This window comes from Herpailurus yagouaroundi, unplaced genomic scaffold (assembly GCF_014898765.1).
Source record: "Herpailurus yagouaroundi ecotype Mexico unplaced genomic scaffold, PumYag 180, whole genome shotgun sequence".
In the NCBI taxonomy this organism is placed as follows: domain Eukaryota; kingdom Metazoa; phylum Chordata; class Mammalia; order Carnivora; family Felidae; genus Herpailurus; species Herpailurus yagouaroundi.
The window spans coordinates 18,379,787-18,400,701 of NW_024412411.1; the positions used below are offsets into that span (position 1 = coordinate 18,379,787).

Genomic DNA, 20,915 nt, shown 5'->3' on the forward strand with positions numbered 1-20,915 from the left:
GTTTGGAGGGGGTTAGGGATAGCTTAAGTCTCTAAGGTATTTTAGAAGCAAGGTTTCCAGGACCTGGAGGGGCAAGTTGCTGTTAGGAAAGGGTCATTTATTACTGCTTAGGAAAAGCTCATTCATGAGACCCGTCAGACATATATCAGGGGGCCATAAGCTTGGAGTATGATTGCCAACATGTATCTTTGAACAGGGAGGGTAGAGATAAAAGAAGTTACTGAAGGAATTTTTATATGTTCAAGTAGACTTACAGAATCCTGGGGTCAGGATAATGTTAAGCTAAGATTCCCTTTTGCTCTTAGCAAAGTGTCATCATTGAGGCAGCTGAGCTCCCAGGGGAAGGTTACTCTTTCTGTCCAAGGACTTGTCAATGGGCTTTAAGTTGAAAGGAAATTTAATTTTCCATTTTCCTTGTTTCCAACATCACTAGAAAATGACCAGCCTATGTTTGACAATAATGCGATTTGGTGTCTGATAATAAGCTTAATCTCATTAACTGAGTCCTTCAATTCCCTGACGCCCTTGCTGAACTTCCTGTGCACTTGACTTATCCATAGCTGAGATAAATGTTTACTGCTTCATGTAAATGTGTATATGTCAATGATCTCCAATGTTTCTTTTAATTCTGAAGCTTCCAGTTGTCTAAATGTTTAGATTTAGTACATATTATTGAACTGGTTTTTTTTTTTCATTTTTGAGACAGACAGAAGCAGCCTGAGTGGGGGAGAGCCAGAGAGAGGGAGGGAGGGAGGGAGGGAGAGAGAGAGAGAGAGAGAGAGAGAGAGAATCCTAAGTAGGCTTTGCACTGTCAGCACAGTGCCCAACACAGGGCTTGAAATCCCGAAACCATGAGATCATGACCTGAGCCCAAACCAAGAGTTGGACTCTTAACTGACTGAGCCACCCAGGCACCCCTGAATTGGATTTTTTTTTTATTGTATATTGTCCCTCCAAACACACTGGAACTTTTCACTTAACTTTTTGTTTGAGAACAAGCCAAGGTTTCTTTCACTGAGTGTTTTCTATTATTTCATTTTTTATTTTTTTATGATGATTTATCTTTGAGAAAGAGAGACAGAGTACAAGCAGCGGAGGGGCAGAGAGAGAGGGAGATGGAGAATATGAAGCAGGCTTCAGGTTCTGAGCTGTCAGCACAGAGCCCAACACAGGGCTCAAACTCACGAACCATGAGATCATGGCCTGAGCCAAAGTCAGATGTTCAACTGACTGAATCACCCAGGCACCCCTCTATTATTTAATTTTCAAACTTCTCCTTGTCATTATTTACTAGTGTCTCTTCTAAATAATAGCCCCCATTTATCCTCTTTTTGTCTAAGATGAAATATGTATTTCATAACTGGTAAACTGAATCCATTGATGTTAATTCCAATTAACATAAGCCTTTTCAGATTGACTTCCCTCACTTAGTAATCTGAGTTTAAAGTCTCTGTCTACTGCCTGCTTGGCAGCACATTTCATCTACTGTTAAATAATAATGCTAATCCATTCATGGTAGTCATTGATTTTAGGTGTGAAATCACAGGAAAGTATTTGAAGATATTTTCAGAGAACAGCTTTATTGTGTTAATCTAATCATTAGGGACAGACTTCTGAGGACATCACAAAGAAATCCAGTGTCTTAGGGCTTTCCGAAGAAATGGGTGTGGGAATTTGTATTAAAAAAAAAGATTGTAATCACTAGAAAGTTTACCAAAAAGTCATTCTTAAAAGAAACACTTTTCCAATTTTAATGGCCTTTTCAGATTCTTCAGATCAGGGTACTGTGAATCACAACAGCCTGTTGTCCTTCAGGGAGGCACAGCCTAAAGTGGCAAGACATGTGATGCCAAAAAGGTTATTTCATTTTATTTTATTTTACTTTATTTTATTTTATTTTATTTTATTTTACTTTATTTTATTTTATTTTATTTTATTTATTTTTGCTTTAAATATTTATTTATTTTTGAGAAAGAAAGAGAGAGAGAGAGCATGAGCGAGTGGGGGAGGGGTTGGAAGAGAGGGGGGCAGATGATCCAAAGTGGGCTGCACAATGACAGCAGTGAGCCCAATGCAGGGCTCGAACTCTCCATCATGAGATCATGACCTGAGCCAAAGTCGGATGCTCAACTGACTGAGCCACCCAAGCACACCTATTTTATTTTCAAGGTTATTTATTTGCTTTGAGAGAGAGAGAGAGAGAGAGAGCAGGGGAGGGGCAGAGGTTGAAAGAGAGAGAGAGAGAAAGAGAGAGAGAGAGAGAGAGAGAGAGAGAGAGAGAGAGGATCCCAAGGAGGCTCCACACTTTCAGCACAGAGCCTGACTTGGGGCTCAATCTCATTACCTGTGAGATCATGACCTGAGCCAAAATCAAGAGTCAAATGCTTAACCAACTGAGCCACTCAGGATCCCCAAAAGGGTCCTTTTAGAACGAAGTTTGCTGCAATAATTTTCAAAGCCCGTCTGGCAAGCACCAAAGTTAAATAAATAATAAAAATTTACTCACAACCACTTACAAATGTTCTGTCATCTAGAATCAGTGTCTGCTGCACATCTCCAGCATATTAAAAGCTTGCCTAAATGCCACTAGTTTAATTAATATTTTGAACAGAATTATTTGTGTTTTACTAATTCCAAGCACTGATTTTCATAGCCTTTGCTTACTGTTTGCCATATGCTCCCTTTATTACCCTATGTTCTACTTGCACTCTAGATTGTGAGATTTGGGAAGTGGACTATCCAGGCATTTTTGGTTTGTTTGTTTGATTGATTGATTGATTTTTTTTTTTATATTCCCTGAAAAATACCCTTCTCTCAATCACAAAATGTCATTTATCGTGGCATGTCTTGTTCTCTCCAATTTACTACCTACAAATGAAGTTTTAAAAGCCTTCTAAAAAAAATGCTAAGAGATCACACAGTTTCTACTGAAGGCCATGCTTTGAAGGAAACACACATGAGATTTCCTGATTTATTTATTTATTTTTACTCTGGACTATTTCATACTATTGAACTTTATCTACTTTCAAATAACTTGTTTCTTGAATCTCACTCATATGTGGAATTTAAGAAACAAAACAAACATGCAAAGGGAGAAAAGAAAAGAGACAGAGAGAGAGGCAAACAAGAAACAGACTCTTCAGTATAGAAAATAAACTGATGGTTACCAGAGAGGGGGTGGGTGGAGGACGGGTCAAATTGGTGAATTTCTGGTTCTCCAATAAATTTATGTTGACATTTTAAGAAATGCAGAATTTCTTTTCCAAGGGTGCTGCATAGAAGCCATCTTGCACCCCTCCTAAGGCACTGGGGCCACATAGGCAAAAGGGCCTACATTTCCCTCCTCTCTCTTCTCCCCAACATAGACTTTAAGAAGCCACAGCAACAGATCCCCAGCCTGAACTTCCATCCCTGTGCTTTCCGTGGTATACTCTAAAAGCATATTATTAATGAATATTGGCCTAAGTTAGAGGTTCTCAGACATCAATTACATTAAATCAGCACCAACACCAGTATCTTCCAACTTGTTAGACAGGCAAACTCTCCAGCCACACCCCAGACCTACTGAATCAAGAATCTCTGTGATGGAGGCTCAGAAGTCTGTGTTCTAACAAGCCCTGCAGGTGATTCTGATCCACCTCCTAGGTTAAAGCAGTCTTGATGGTAATTGCCGAGAAGGGTTCTTGCTCAGAAAGGAAACAGCACAGATGAGAAGGGAAGCTTCTCTTGCCCTCTCCCACCCAAATCCTCCTCTTCCTGAACCTGGACAGTTTAGGTAGAGATACAGAACATCGGTTCTGGGTGGTGGGGGCAGACAGGAACAGGCAAGGGAGCTTCCCGGAGAAGACCGACAAGAAGGTGAGAAAAGTTGAGTTGTGTAACCCAAGATTACCTTGCTTCTGGTTACTATTTGCTTGTCTTTCTGTGTAGTTTTCCTGAAGCCTTTAATCAAACTTCTAGCCTCATCTCCATCCCCTGTTTGAAAAGAAATGGGACCAACTTCAATAAGCATATTAATGTGGAACACACACACCCATGGTCACCTCAGTGGTGACAGTGGTGATCCCGAACGCCTTCAAAGAATAGAACCGGAGAACTACCTTCTGCACCTGGAGACCTGCCTCCAGAACACCTTGCCAGGTTCTGAGTTTCATTTCTGCTAATGAAGGAGGCTTCATATTAGTCCCGCAAAGGTCTATGAATACTGTAGAGATAGCAGTATACCTTCTGTCTCCTAACACAACTGTGCACACATATTTTTGCTACTTGCAAAAAGTTCATAAAACATGCAACAAGAGGAAATCACATTAAATCACAGTAACCTATAATACAGAAAGTTTTTAATAATTTTGTTAATATTTGGAAGTAATTTTTTAAATTTTGTGATCCATTGAGAGGAAATGTTATTAAGGAAATTAACCAAAAAATTGGGATTGGTTGGTAAGATTGTTTTTATATATATTGAGAGAGGGACTGAGGGGCACAGAGAGTGAGAGAATATCCCCATGCTGTGAAATCGGTTGCACTTTTTTGCTAGCCTCCTTGGGAAAATGCAGAATGACAAAAATTTCTAGGGGATAAATAATGTTTTGAAATATATTTCACTATTCCCTAATCACAGCAGTGTGTATTTCCTCTTGAAAAAGTCTGAGAGTGAGTGTGTGAGTGTGCGCATGCATGTGAGGAAAGAGAACAAAGACAGATATTCCCATCCCTCCCAAAAGATTTGTAATTTTTGAGGAGTTCTTGAACCTGGAGAAAAAAAGCGAGAAAAAGGCCATGTTTTTCAAGGCTGAATGAGATCCAGGGTTCTCTCTTTCTTACCTTTCATCATTGTGAGAAGCTGATTTGAAGTAAAGGCTGGGCTAAGCAGAAGTGAATATTGAAGAAAACTGTCCCTTAGTGGCTTTAAGAGGAACAGTACAGATGGTTATTTTGACTGTTACCTTTCACAGCTTTGGTTTATATAAATCAGTTGCTATAAGGGAGGCAATTCATCCCATTTCCTTTTGTTGCCGTTCCCTCCCTGCTTTTGAGAGGCTACTACTTCTCTCTGAGGGACAGAGGAGAGAAGTTCCCTCCCTAGAACCTTTGACCCTAGGAGGTTGCTTAAATGCCTATTTTCAGGAAAACTAAGATGGAGCCTGAGGGTGTATGATTAGTACTCCACTTAGGAATATTACACTCATGCTGTGGGGGCCGCATCTCCCAGAAAACGAGGAAGGGGGGGGCAGGAACCTATGAGGAGCTCTGTTCTGTATGTCAGGTGCTTGCTCTCAAAGCTGGAACAGGGACTAATCTACATCCAGACCTCCCTAATCTAGGGAGCTATATTCCAAGGCACCTGACGAGCTATGGCTTCATTAAACAATGGGAACATTGAGTCCTGGATGTGTGCTTAACTGGGTGCTTGGTGATAAAGAGGATACCAGGACTCATGAACTCACTTCTCCATGCTTTACGATGCCTAGAGTCCTCAGACAGCCCCATTAATTTTCCTGTCCTTCTGTGGCTCCACTATGAACCTGACAGGAGTACCTGATCTCAACTATATCTAAAGGCAGCTGACACCCTCTGTGACTCTTTTTAAAGGAGCCACAGGAAAGCTCCAGAGCATGAGGGAGCAATTATGGATTCATTCTAGGGGTTGTAGGAGCCCAAGGTAGCATTGTGCCCCAACCCACACGTTGAGAGGTAAATGAAAGAGGTCACACTGTCTAAACCCCAGCTTTCAGATTGTGAGTTTGTTAGCTGAGACCTTTGCCCATTCTCTGCTGTGATTTTTGCCAGGTTGGGGTGCTGCAGGTAGTGACACTTGAGACGTGTTACTATTGTGGGACATGACCATGGTGGTGGTGGTGGGGGGGGTGTCTTGGAACCCTGAGTGTGAGAAACGTATGAAATCTCCACCCTGGATTACATCCAATGTGTCTGTTTTCCAACATCAGTTTTCCCTTACCAATTTTAAAGTTAAAAAACCTTATAGGGTTTTTCCTGGCCCTTTCACTTATTACTGTCTCAAACGTGGATTTTCTCTCAATCTTATGCTAGATTTTTATTGTTCCTTACTTAAGTCTCTACTTTTCCTCTCATCCCTCTCTTTTTGCCCTTCTCTCAGATGCTCCCTCTCTCTTTTGTTGTCATCCTGTTCATGTAGTTAACAACAGTGCTAGTTGAACACCTGTGCAAGGCCCTGGTCCAGTTTTTCCCCCAAGACAGACACTTTGTTTTGCAAACAAGGTAACTGACGGGTCTCCAGGTGTCTGGGCTGGTAAGCAGTGGGTCTGGGACTCAAACTCATTAGCTGGGTCTCAGGAACTGCACTCTCCATGACGGCACTATATTGCTCTCAACTGTCTTGTCCCCTTTGGGTCTTAATGAACAGCAGAAGCTTTGTGCCAGTTCTATGAAATAGAATTTTATACCACCTGAGAGTAATTTTGAAATATACATGAAATGTTGTCTGTTGCTTCCTCTATCAGCATGCCATATCGTCTACAACTTGGCCACTGTTCCCCAAGGATTGTCTTCCTCCTGGATTCATGTGTACGTTCAGTTAAAGTAAGGGAAGTTTACTTTGTGTAGGTGCTGTTTGAACCTCTTTTTTTCTCTCTAGCTGCCCACAGTGTCACTGGAAGCCTTTTTGGCTCGAACTCCATTTCTCCTTGGCATTGCTTTCCCTAAGTTCCTTGCTAGTCCTGATGCTTCTCTTGTCCCACACTCAGTTTTATTTATTTACCTGGACATTACTTTCCTCTTCTTCTCTTCCTGTTAACACAATCCCACATACCTCCTGTCTTATTAGACATGATCTCCTTACATGTTTGTGGGATCAATCAGAACAGAAGAAACTTCATTCTAGTTATTTGCTTTTTTTTTAAGTTTATTTATTTTGAGAGAGAAAGAGAATGGGGGGGGGCAGAGGGAGGGAGAGAGAATCTCAAGCGGGTTCCATGTTGTCAGCACAGATACTGATGCAGGGCTCAATTTCATGAACCGTGAGATCATGACCCAAGCTGAAATCAAAAGTCAGATGCTTAATACCCAGACACCCCACACTCTAGCTATTTTGAAATGAAGTCATGCCATAGGAATAGGACTGAACATTTTGAGAACCCTCACCTTTTGCCTTGTCCTCCTCCCTTTAAGATCTTACTTTTTTTTATGTTTTTATTTATTTTTGAGTGAGAGCAAGACAAAGTGCAAGCAGGGGAGGGACAGAGAGAGAGAGAGAGAGAGAGAGACAAAGAATCTGAAGCAGCCTCCAGGCTCCAGGCTGTCAGCACAGAGCCTGATGTGGGGCTTGAACTCATGAACCACGAGATCATGACCTGAGCCAAAGTTGGACGCTTAACCGACTGAGCCACCCAGGCACCCCAGGATCTTACATTTTTATTGCTAGGTCTCACGCAAGAACAGCAGTTCCCATTTCTTATTATGGGATATTTAGATGATCAACTCATCTCATGTCATGAATGTGAAGAGCAAGAACAGAGCCCTGGAATGTGGGTAGAGACACTCCAGACATTTACACCGGGATCTGGACTGAAGGAGAAGGACTTCAGTGTGATTCTATCAGGCATCATGGTTCAGTAGAACAAGAGGAGAGGTGAATATAGGGACACAGCCAGTGGACCGTGGCAAGGACAGGGTCTTCTCTTTTAGAACAAACTCTTAATGTAGACACTAGATGTTAGCAAATAAATGACATGTCTCTGAGCTAGCATCAAAAACCTTCATGATACAGGAGAGCTGGAGGTCACAGGAACTAACCTGATTGTCCCTTCAGTGTATGGGTGGCACAGGGACCATGAGAATAGAACACCACTGTCTGAGGGTGGGGCCAAATTTCTCTCTCTTCAGTCCACACTCACTGGTAAGGTCCAGAGTCCAGTAGTGTGATTTTTCCTCCATATCCTTGGCAGTGCCTGGCATGGGTCTGTTTTGTTGTTTTGGTTTGACTTTAATGTTAGCTATTCCCCTGGGTGTGTAGTTGGATCTCATTGTGGTTTTCATTTGCATTTCCTTAATATGATGTTTAGCTAATGTAAACTAGATGTAAATTAGATGTAAACTAAATTTAGCATCCTTTCCTAGGCTTATCTGCCCATTGTGTATTTTCTGGGGTGAAGTGTCTGTTGAATCTTTTGCCTACATTTTAATTGGTTTGTTGCCAGATTATTCAGGTTTGAAATTTTTTAACAGATTTTTGGACAGAAATCCTTTATCAGGTATATAATTTACAAATATTTATTTTTATGGAACATGATGTTGGTGTTGTAGCTAAGAAATCTTTGTGTAAATCAGAGTCACAAGGATTTTTAATCCACATCTTCTAAAAATGTTTAAAATAATTTTACATTTTACATCTCTATGATTCATTTTGAATTAATTTTTACATAAGAGGTAAACTCAGTTGGAAGTTAAGTTTTTCTTGTATTTGCATGCTCCATTATTCCAACATCATTTGTTGCAAAAACCTATCTCCATTGAGTTGATTTTACACCCTTGTTTGAAAGTCAACCATCCATATTTGTGTGAGTCTATGGACTACAGTTTATGGACTCTATTCTGTTCCATTGATCTATGTGTGTGTCTCTTTACTAACACTACATTGTCTTGATTATCATAGCTTTATAGTCAGTTTTAAAATTAGAAAGTATGAAAAAAATAAAATTAGAAAGTATGGTTCTAACTTTATTCTTTTTTTTCAAAAATTATTATTGTTTTTAGTTACTTTGCCTTTCCACATAAATTTTAATAGCAGCTTATCTAAACTACAAACATCCTACTGAGACTTTTGTAGGAATTGTCATATCTATTGATCAAATTGAAAGGAATTGACATGTTTCCTATGTTGAGTCTTCCAACTACACACCCCCTCCCCCCCAACAAAAAAAAATTCTTTCATTAGGACTTTATAGATTACACCATACAGATTTCATATGTTTTGATAAATTTTCCTACATTTTTTTCTTTCTCTTTTTCTTTCTTTCTTCTCCTTTAACATAGTGCAAATGGTTACCTTTACTTTGGCTTTCAAATAATACACTGATGGCATATGGAAACGTGTTTTTGTTGTTGTTGTTGTTTGTTGTTGTTGTTGTTATTGTTTCTTTTATATAAACTTTCTATTTTGGACTTGAAGAAAAATTACATGGATACTTCTGAGAGCACTTGTACACTCCTGAATTTGTTTTCTAGGGCTGGCATAGCAAAATATCACAAACTGAGGGGCTTAGAGCAAGAGAATCATATCGTCTTACACTTCTGGAGCAACTGAAATCAAGGTGTTCACAGGACCAAGCTACCTCTGAAACCTATGGGGAACAATTATTGGTTGCATCCTCCTATCTTCTGCTGTTGGCTGGCAATCTTTGGCATTCTGGTGTGTAGATCCTTGCCTCAATCCTTGGTCTTCACATGGCTGACCTCCCCCTGTGCATGCTTGTCCCTGTATCACATTTTACCTTTTTGTAAGGCCAGTATAATGTGGGGTGAGGACTTACCCTAATGACCTCTCTTTAACTTGATTTTCTCTGTAAAGACCCTATTTCCAAACAATCACATTCTGAGGTACTGAGGAATGGGATTTCAACATTTCTTCTTTAGAGGAGACACTTCAACCCAGAACAACCCGGCACCCAGGTGTCCCCATTGTTAGTGTTTTACATTGGCATGGTGCACGTGACAAAACTAAGAAAAAAACTGACGCTAGTACATTACTATCAATTATACTCCAGGCTTTATTTAGCTTTCATCAATTTCTCCATTAATATGCTTTATTTATTTTAGGATCCAATCCAGAGTACCATGCCAAACTGAGATGTTAGGTCTCTCTATTGTCTTCTGATCTGTGGCATTTACTCAGTTTTTCCTTGTTTTGTTTTTTGTTTTGTTTTGCTTTTAAGTTTATTTATTTATTTTGAGGGGGCAGGGAGAGAGAATCCCAAGCAGCCTCTGTGTCATCAACATAGAGCCAACACAGGGCTCAATCTCACTAACCTTGAGATTATAAACTGAGCCAAATCAAGAGTCAGATGCTTAACCTACTCAGTCCCATCTTTCCTTGTTTTTAATGATCTGGACAATTTTGAGGTATGATGGCCAGGTGTACTATAAGAGCGTCCTCACATTGGGGTTTGTCTGAGTTTTTATTTCATGATTAGGCTGTGGTTATGGGTTTGGGGAAAGAATACCACAGAGTTTAAGTTCCTTTTCATCTCATCATATAATGCTCTATATGATATCAACAGGCTTTTATCATTGATGAGTTAACTTTCATCACTTGGTGAAGGTAATTTTTACTTACTGTAGAGTTAGTTTTTCTCTTCCCCTACTCTATTCTTTGTAAGTAAATCACAGAGGGGAGGAAGGGAGGAGAGGAGGAGGGGAGGGAGAACTGCCAAATTGTCTTCCAAAGTAACTGGTACTGTTCATTCTCAACAGCACTAAATGGGAGTTCCTGTCACTCTGCACTGTCACAAGCATTTGGTGTTATCAGTTTTATTTTATTTTATTTTATTTTAGCCATTGTACTAGATACATAGTAATATGTAATTATGGTTTTAATTCCAATGTCTCTGATTATTACTGATTCAGAATATTTACATATGCCTATGTGCCATCCAGATATCTGCTTTGGTGAAATGTTTGTATCTTTTGCCCATTTTAAAAATTGGGTTAGTTACTTTCTTATTTTTGAGCTTTAAATGTTTTTTGTGTGTATCTCCTGAATACAAATATTTTATCAGTTGTTTGCAAATATTTTCTCACAGGATGTGTCTTGGTTTATATTCTTACAATGATATCTTTCAGAAAGCAAAAGTTCTTATTCTGTAAAGTCAGATTTAACAATTTCCTTTCATGAAGTGAGCTTTTTTTTTTTTTTTAAAGAGAGGTGACTTTATTTATTTATTTATACATGTTTGTTTATTTTGAGAGAGAAAGAGCATGAGCAGGGGAAGGACCGAGGGAGACAGAGAATCCCAAAGCAGCCTCCACACTGTCAGTGCGGAGTCCAACACAGGGCTCAGTCCCACAAACTGAACCCAGAGATCATGACCTGAGCCAAAATCAAGAGTCAGGCGTTTAACCGACTGAGCCACCCAGGTGCCCCAGAGCTTTCGGTGTTTTATCTAAAGTTGTTCTTTCTCCATCGAAGTGCCTTTATACTTTTGTGACAAATCAGCTGACCCTCCTGGGCAGGTCTCTGTTCCACCTTCTCTCTGGTTCTGATGATCCCTATGCCTATCTTTTTGTCAATACCACATTGTTATTGTCCTTGTCCTGACTACTGAGCAATTCTAGTGCTTCTTGAAATCTAATCATGTATTTGGATATTTTTATTTTTAAGATTGTTTCAAGCTATTCTATTGCTTTGGTGTACTATAATACACTTGATTTTTAAAAACTATTAAAATAAATTTTTCAATAATATACTTTAGAGCCAGCTTATTTATAACTACAAAAAAATTTCTAGGATTTTGTTAAAGCTTACACTGAATTTATAGATCAAATTGAGAGAATTGTCATAACTGTATAGGTTGTCCATTCTATGAACATAGTTTATTTTTCCATTTATTTGGATCTTATTCCTTTCATCATTGCTTTATAGATTTCACTGTACTGATCTGCATATGTTTTAAGTTTATACCTAGTTAATGTATTTTCTTAAAAGTTAACAATTTTGTTTTTCTCTGACTTATTTCTCTTAGCATAATACTCTCTAGCTCCATCCATGGTGTTGCAAATGATGATTTCATTCTTTTTTAGTGCTTGAGTAATATTCCGTTGTGTGTGTGTGTGTGTGTGTGTGTGTGTGTGTGTGTGTATACATATATATGTATACACACCACATTTTCTTTATCTGTTCATCAGTCAATGGACTTTTGGGCTCTTTTCATAATTTGACTATTGTTGACAATGCTGCTATAAATATCAGGGTGAATTTATCCCTTCAAATCTGTAGTTTTGTATCTTTTGAATAAATACCTAGTAGTGCAATTGCTGGATCATAAGGTAGTTCTATTTTTAACTTTTTGAGGAACCTCTATACTGTTTTCTGAAGTGGCTGCACCAGTTGGCATTCCCACCAACAGTGCAAGAGGGTTCCCCTTTCCCCACATCCTCACCAACACTTACTGTTTCTTGTGTTTTTAATTTTAGCTATTCTTGGGGCGCCTGGGTGGCTCAGTTGGTTAAGCGTCCGACTTCGGCTCAGGTCATGATCTCGCCATTCATGAGTTCAAGCCCCGCGATGGGCTCTTTGCTGACAGCTCAGAACCTGGAGCCTGTTTCAGATTCTGTGTTTCCCTCTCTCTCTCTGTCCCTCCCCTGTTCATGCTCTGTCTCTCTCTGTCTCAAAAATAAATAAACGTTTAAAAAAAATTTTTTAAAAATCTTAGCTATTCTGACAGGTGTGAGGTGACATCTCATTGTAGTTTTGATTTGCATTTCCCTGATGATGAGTGATGTTGAGCATTTTTTCATGTGTCTGTTGGCCATCTGTATGGCTTCTTTGGGAAAATGTCTATTCATAATTCAGATGTCTTCTGCCCATTTTTTAATTCTTTGTGTTTTTGTTTTGTTTTGTTTTTTGGTTGTTGAGTTGTATAAGTTCTTTATATATTTTGGATACTAATCCTTTATCAGATATGTCATTTCCAAATATCTTGTCCCATTCCGTAGGTTGCCTTTTAGTTTTGTTGATTGTTTCCTTTGCTGTGCAGAAGCTTGTTATTTTGATGAAGTCCCAATAGTTTATTTTTTTCTTTTGTTTTCCTTGCCTGAGGAGGCATATCTTGTAAGAACTTGTTGCAGCCGATGTCAAAGAGGTTACTTCCTGTGTTATCCTCTAGGATTTTAATGGTTTCATGTCTCACATTCAGGTCTTTAATTCATTTTGAATATATTTTTGTGTATGGTGTATAGCATATGATTTCACTCATATGTAGGATTTAAGAAACAAAACAAAGGAGCATAGGGGGGATAAAAAGAGAGAGACAGACAGACAGAGAGGCAAACCAGAAAACAGACTCTTAATTATAGAGAACAAACTGATGGTTATCAGAGGGGAGGTGGTTGGGAGATACATTAAATAGGTGATGGTGATTAAGGATTGCACTTATTTCAATGACCACTGAGTATTTTATAGAAGTGTTGAATCACTAAATTGTACATCTGAAACCAATACTACATTGTATGTTAACTAACTGGAAAAAAAAAACGTTAATTTTATTGGGACATATTTGACATACAATAACCTATAAATACTAAAAATGTGCAATTTGAAGTTTTGCAAACAACTGATAACAACTGATATGAATTTGCAAACAACTGATAACAACTGATACGAAACCTTCACCAAAATCACGGTAATGAATCTGTCCATCCATCATCTGTGAAAGTTTCTTTTGCCCCTTGTTTTTGTTTTTGAATTTTGACTTTGGTAACAACTCTTAACATGAGATGTACCATTTTAACACATTTTAAGTATTGGTAATGATCTCTAGAATTTATGTGTCAAGTTAATTCACTTTTTGAAGCTTTTATAAATGATGGCTTTTAACATTTTTCAAATACAAATTTTGAAGCTATAAATGGATTGTTAAAAAAATTTTCATATACAACTTTTTCACTGCAAATATGTAGGAATCAAGATGACTTTTATATATTGACCTTTTATCCTGCCACCTTGCCTAACTCACTTATGAGTTCCAGGATATTTTTAGTAAAGTCTTTGGGATTTCCTACACTCATAATCATGTCACCTGTGAACACATACATTTTATTTTTTCCTTCCCAATGTTTTTCTTTTTTTCCCCCTCCCATCAGATTTATTGGACATAACAAAATTCTACATACAAAGTGACCTGGACCTGCTATTTCAAAACATGGTCCTTTCTTAAATATTTTGATAAATCCATCTATTGAGTGTTTCTATTCATTTCTCTAAAATGAATAGAAAAGTACTCAATGCAGATAATATACATGACCCGCCTACTGGAACTTTAATAGTTCTACAAGATAATTAATGTAGGTAAGATGCCGTCCCTATGACAAACTGTTGGAGAACTGACAGGAGATGTTAAGAGGCCATTTCACACACTGCCACTGTGATGCTGTCATTCTGAATTGTAGTGCTCCCATTATCTGATTCCAGAGACACACCACAGGAATGTGGGGTATGAGGTTACCTTGCTGATTGCTAGGCTAGAACAGATATGACTCTAGCATGTGCATCTGATAGGGTCCCACAGAAGCCCAGATTAAGTCCTTGTGAATCTGTGCTCCAACAATGGAAGAGTTCTTCACTATGTCGTCCAAGTGCTGTGCCAAGTATGCTCCTCCATCCTGCCCACTGTCCCCTGGTCCAGGATCCCACAAGGTGTCCAATGTTTGTCATTTTGTTTTTTCTTGTTTTGCTGCACTACCTAGGACTTCCAGTATAATGTTGAATAGAAATTGTGAGAGAAGACATCTACTATCATCCTAAAATTAGAAGAGAAGAATTTGGATTCTCATTACTAAGAATGTTGTCAACTTGAGATTTTTTCATAGACACACTTCATTGAGTTAAGGAAGGTCCTTTCTGTTCCTAAGTTACTGGAACTTATTATCATGAATGGATGTTGTATTTTGTTGGATGCTTTTTCTGCTTCTATTAATATGTTTTTCCTTCTTTAGCAAATTAATAAGGTAATTTACATGGATTATATTTGAAATGTTGAAGTAACCTCATGTTTTCTTGAATAAAGAAATTTCAACATGCTATATTATCTTTTTAAATATTGTTGGATTTGTTTTGAAAATGTTTTGTTGAGGATTTTTGCCTTTATGTTCAAGGGGGATATAAGAATTTAGTTTTCTTTTGTTGTAAAGTTTTTGTTTGATTTTTGGATTCAATTATTTTCTCAGTTGTCTTTCTGTTTTCAATTTCACTCCTTTCTGCTGTAATTTTATTTGTTCCTTCTTTCTGTTTACTGTATGTATAACTTTTTCTCCCTCTAGTATCTTTTTTTTTAATGTTTGTTTATTTTGAGAGAGAAAAGGGGAGAGTGAATAGGGGAGGGGGGACAGAGAGAGATCCCAGTCAGGTTCCACTGCAGAGCCTGATTCAGGGCTATATCTCATGACCATGAGATTGTGACCTGAGCCAAAATCAGGAGTCAGATGTTTAAATGACTGAGCCACTCATGTACTGGTAAAGAACTTCTTTTAACATTTTTCATGAGGTGGGGTTCCTGGTCCTATATCCTCTCAATTTCTTTTTATTCTTTCCATTGTATTTTAACCTGAGAAATTCTTTACTTCTCCTTTACTTTTAAAGAATCTTTCTAGGTCAGTGTTTATTTTCTCTCATGCTTTAAATATTTCATTCTACTCTTTTCTTGCCTACGTGGCTCCTGATGAAAAGTCAGATGGATTTCTTATCTTTGATTTTCTGTCAGCAAGGCATTTTTTCCTCTGACTTCCTTCAAGATTTTTTCTTTCTATTTGATTTTTTAAAGTTTAAATATTATAATTTTAGTATTTATTCCACTTGGTGTTCTCTGAGTTTCCTGATGTGTGGTTTTGTGTCTAACATTTCTTTGGGGAAATTCTCCATCAGTATTCAAATATTGTTTGTTTCTTTCTTTCTTCTCTTTCTGGAATTCCCATTACATGTATATTATGCCTTTTGTACTTGTCCTACAGTTATTTGATATTCTAAGGGTGTTTTTTTTTCCTTTTTCTCCTTGTTTTTTAATTTTGATATTTCTATGGAGATATCCTCAAGCTCCAATTCCTCAACCATACCTAGTTTACTACGGAGCCCATCAAAGTCATTCTTAATTTGTTACTATATTTTTTTGGCTCTAGAATTTTTAGAAATACTTTCTTAGTATTTTCATCCCCCTGCTTCATTATGTGTCTGTTCTTGTATGTTGTCTACTGTTTCCATTAAACTCTTAGCATATTAATCATAGGTTTTAGAATTTAATTTTGTAATCTGATATTTCCACCATTCTTGCCATACGGGACTCTGATTCCAATGCTTCTTCCATCTCTTCAAGCTGTTTTATGCTAGTTTGTTAGTTGTAGTTTCTTGATGAAAAGCAAACATGATACACTGGACACAAGGGATTGCAGTAAATAGGCCTTCAGTAATGTGGTAGTAAGGGGGTGGGTGAAGAAGATGGATTCTATAGCGCTATGATTAGGTCTGTCTTTTAGTGATCCTGTGTCCCTGGTCCCTGTGTCCCTGTGACCTGGAGGTCAGCAGTGCTTCTCAGTCCCCCACCTCTTGGGTTTAACACAACAGTGTCTAGAGGGGCTGGAGTTAGGTAGTCCCTTTCCCAGGGAAGTTGGCTCTGGTTAAATAGTTTCTCCTTTTTAAGGAGGACAATCCTTTTTAAGGACAATCCTCTTTAAGAAGAATAGAATGCTCTGACATATTTCAAAATGATTAGTTTTACCCTCCTCCTGCCAGAGCAGCAGCGATTTTTTTCCCCCAATATTCACTGTGAGGACCTGGTAAAGTTCCTACAGGTGAAACTCATAAAATTGTGGGTCCTTCCTATGAGTGAGTCCCCCTGGAGTTGTTAACTCTCAGACTTGTCCACACTGAGCCTCCAGCCATTCATCAACTACAGTACAGGTTTCCTACCCCAGCACCATGTCCCATGGACAATTCTGCTATGGTAAATTGAGACTCTCTGTATCTACCTATGCAACCCTCTCCCACTGGGGGGAGCAGCACTTTGCCCTCTGACCTCAGGCAAATTCTTTGATGAATTTAAGAGTTGTTGATATTTCAGTTTTTCAGATTTTTATTTGTTAGGACACAGTGTGATTTCTGAGCTTCTCACATGTTGCACCAGAAACTGGAAGTCTATGCCTCTACTTTTCAAGTTTCATTTTATTTCTTCAAGTGACTCACTCATTATTTATACCTCTATTTTCATTATTTTTAGTGTCTTAGAGTTTAAAATACAGGCATACCTCATTTTATAGTGCTACACAGATACAGAGATTTTTTACAAATTGAAGGTTTGTGGCAACACTTTGTCGAGCAAGTCTATCGGCACCATTTTTCCACTAGCATCTTCTCACCTCATGTCTCTATCACATTTTAGTAATTCTCAAAATGTTTCTAATTTTCTTATTACTATTATATTTGTTATGGTGATCTGTGATCAGAGAATGACTCGCTGCAAGGTCTGATAATGGTTAGCATTTTTCAGTAATAAAGTAGTTTTTAATTAAAGTATGTAGGTTTTGGGTGGCACCTGGGTTGCTCAGTTAGTTAAATGTCCGACTTCAGCTCAGGTCATGATCTCACATTTTGTGAGTTTGAGCCCCATGTTGGGCTCCATGCTGATAGCTCAGAGCCTGGAGCCTACTTAGGGTTCTGTGTCTCCCTCTCTCTCTGCCCCTCCCCTTCTCATGCTCTGTCTTTCTTTCTCAAAGATAAATAAATATTTTTTAAAAATTTTAAAGAAGTATGTAGGTTTTTTTTAGACACAATGCTATCACACACTTAATAGACTACAGTATAGTGTAAACCTAACTTTTATATGCACTGGAGAACTAAAAAATTCATTTGACTCAACTCTATTGCAATATTTGTTTTATGGCAGTGGTTCAGATCCAAACCTGCAATATTTCCAAGGTATTCCTACAGACATCTTTCAGTGATTTTATCCCCCCTTCAGTAATACTGTACCTCTTCAGATGTGATGTCAAAAGCTTATCATTGTCCTAATTTCTCTTTCCTGTGTCTTATGTCGTTGTCATTTCACTTTTACATATGTCATAAACACATAGTACATTGTGGCTACTGTTTCTTTAAGCACTTAGTTATCATTAAAGAAAATATGATAATACCTTACATTTCATCATTATTTATTGCATTTCCAGTGTCCTTCATTTCTTTGTGTAGATCCAAGTTCTCCCCCTCCATACACACACACACATGATCTGCTTTCCTCTGAAGAATTTTGTGTGTATTTTTTTTTTTTTTTTTTTGTACATTTGATCCACTGGCCCCAAATTCCCTCTGTTTTTCTTTGTTTGGAATAGAAAATATCTTCTATTTTCGAAGGATATTTTCACTGGATATAGAATTGGGTGTTGACTCTTGTTTTCTTTCCATGCTTTAAAGATATCATTCCATTGTCTTCTTTGTTGCATAGTTTCTGGAAACTTATTGTTATAATTCTTATTTTTTATTCCTCTGTATGTAATTTTTTTCCCCTCCTAATACAGTGGTTGCCTTCAAGACTTTCTCCTTGTTATTACTTTCAATCAGTTTGAATATGACTTGCCAAGGTGTGGGGTTTTTGTGTTGGTTAGTTCAGTTTTTATTTTTTTCTGGTTGATATTTTCTGAATATCATGGATCTTTTTTTGATGACTTTAACAAATTTTGGAAATTTTTCTAAAATTATTTCTTTAAATGTTTCTTCTGCCATTTTCTTTCTCTTGGTCTTTCTGGGAATTCAATTACACATATATTATGTCTTTTAATATTGTCATACTGCTCTTTGCTCGTTCAGTTTTTATTTTCCACTCATGGTACTTCCTCTTTGTGTTTTCCTTGTGTGTTTTGTATTCGCCTATTTTTGTGGTCACTCATACTTTCCTTGACTGTATTACATGTACTATGAGGCCTGACAATGACATTTTCTACAGATTTTGTTCCTGGCTTATCTGAGTCTGCCTTAGAGTTTTTGTCTCTCCTGAAATTACCCATGATTCTTGCATGATGTCTACATATTTCATCAAAGACTTTAATATACTAATCATAGTTATTCTAAAGTCCTCATTTCATAGGTCTAACATCTGTGTTGTATCTAAGGCTGGCTATGAGGACTGCTTTGTCAGTTCAGGTAGATTTTTTTTTTCCTTTTGATATGCCTCATCATTTTTTATTGAATACCTTATATATATTCAGGAGATACTGTGCTATGACAGTAGATACTGTAAGTCTTTTTCATGTTTTTTTGGGGAGCACAGTTTCTTCTGCCAGGCCTTTAGTATGATGATTTGTGTTAATCTAGTCTATATTTGACATGGGTTTGAAGTTTGTTATGGCTATGGTTACCAAAGTAAGACTGTGTTAATGCTATGGGTTCCAGAGACCTCCAGTGCCTCTAATAGAGGTTTTCTCATCTTCACACAGTTAGCAAATTGGCTAACTCTTTGCTGTAAGAGTTATCTTTCTTGTGTTGTGCATTATGGGGTATTTAAAGGGATTTGTGGCCTCTACCCATTAAATGCCAGTAATATGCCTCAAGTTGTGACAACCAAAATTGTCTCTAGATAGTGCCAAATTTCCCCAGTTGAGTCAGGGGAGCCCTCAGTTGAGGAGTACTACTTGAAAGATATTCTGTTTACTTCTTGGTTTGGCTCTAGGTCCTCTTCCCAAGGAGACCCTATCTCTTTCATCTCTCTAGCTGTATTGCTCCCTACAAATATCTGTCTATGATCTTAAGGGGCTTTGCACACTTATCCTTGCTCACATTTGGTTTTTAGCAGCTAATTAAACTACTTTATCTTCACAGAGATTTCTATGGGCTCCGGTGGAATTTGCCCCAGATAAACATGAACAGGTCCTGTTTTGCTCTTTCCTTGTGCTCTCTATGCAGAATCTATCTTTGCTGTTTGACTCGCTACCTCAATTCTCTAACAGTTTCAACACAGGTCATTAATGTTTCATTTGTCTAGCATTTTTTCTTGTGGTAGGAGGGTGGCAACCAGCTTTCCAGCTCTCTACATTTCTAAGCTGAAATGGAAAGACCCCCTTATTTTTATCATGTCCCTGCATGTCCCAAAAATGTCCTTATTGGCTGGTAGGTTTTTTAATCTAGGAACGGGTCAAAGATGCCCCATCCTAGTTAATTTTCATATTTTAGTCACCTCCTGTATAATCATTTTGAAACGTTTTCTCCTAAGAAACTAAGATTATTTGAATAATCCAGGATTGTTGTTTTGTGTAATGTCTCGTAAATGTATTTGTCTAACTTTCCGCCATGGTTACTTGCAGATTAAATGTTTCTGGGAGGGATACTACAGGTGTGCCATAGTCCTTAAGTGGTCCACATCTATAAATGCGTGAAATTCATGGCCATGGTTTGGTTACCTGGTTAATGTATCTGCTAAATATTTACCTTGAAAAGGTACTATTTTCTCTTTTGCATTTAGGAACAATATTTTTAGTAGAACTTTGTTGGTATACCAATACTCTCTTCCCAAAGTCTTAGTTATTTTAGCATCTACTGATGATTCTTGCCAGATTCAATTATTGTTATGGTGTCTTTTTATTTTTTTGAGTTAATCTCTCCAGAAAAGGTAAGTAAGTGTTCAGTGCCATTCTTGCAAATTCAGAAGGTTTTTCCCATCCTCTTGTTAGGCTCGGAGTATTGGCTGTTGTACTTAAGCTAGTTCACTTTGATATCATAACATGGGAATACAAATGAGTACTGTATCCATATAATGTCCAGAAACAGAAAAAGCAGACTTTTCTTGCATGTTTCTTCTAGAACAAGAAAACCTCTTATAGACTCTTCTGGGAGTCTTTCTTTCTCTTATTTCATTGGCCAGAATTGGAGCACATACCTGTGCTAACCAATCAAAGAAGAGAAAATAAGGGGAACCCATGATACCTTTGGACAAAAACAATGCCCCCTACTATGACTAGGGGTGAGCCAAAACCTCTGATGTCTTTGTAAAAGAGACAACATGGCTGACAAATCCTGAATTTCTAATGGAAGCTGAAAAGCAGGGCTGGAGGCCATGGCTGGAAAACAAGGACGCAGGCTCTCAGTCTGGAAGACTCTCCTTCCGCCTCACCATCTTACTCCAAGCACCACCCATCCTGTTATCATGCATGTGTGTATTAGTGAGCAAAAGCTTATTTATTTTATTTCC

At 38.0% G+C, this 20,915-nt stretch overlaps 1 pseudogene; it reads right to left on the minus strand.

Moving 5' to 3' along the window:
* Positions 1-14,089: 14,089 nt before the first annotated feature.
* On the minus strand, positions 14,090-20,019 carry LOC121039182 (ragulator complex protein LAMTOR5-like; annotated as a pseudogene).
* Positions 20,020-20,915: the final 896 nt, after the last annotated feature.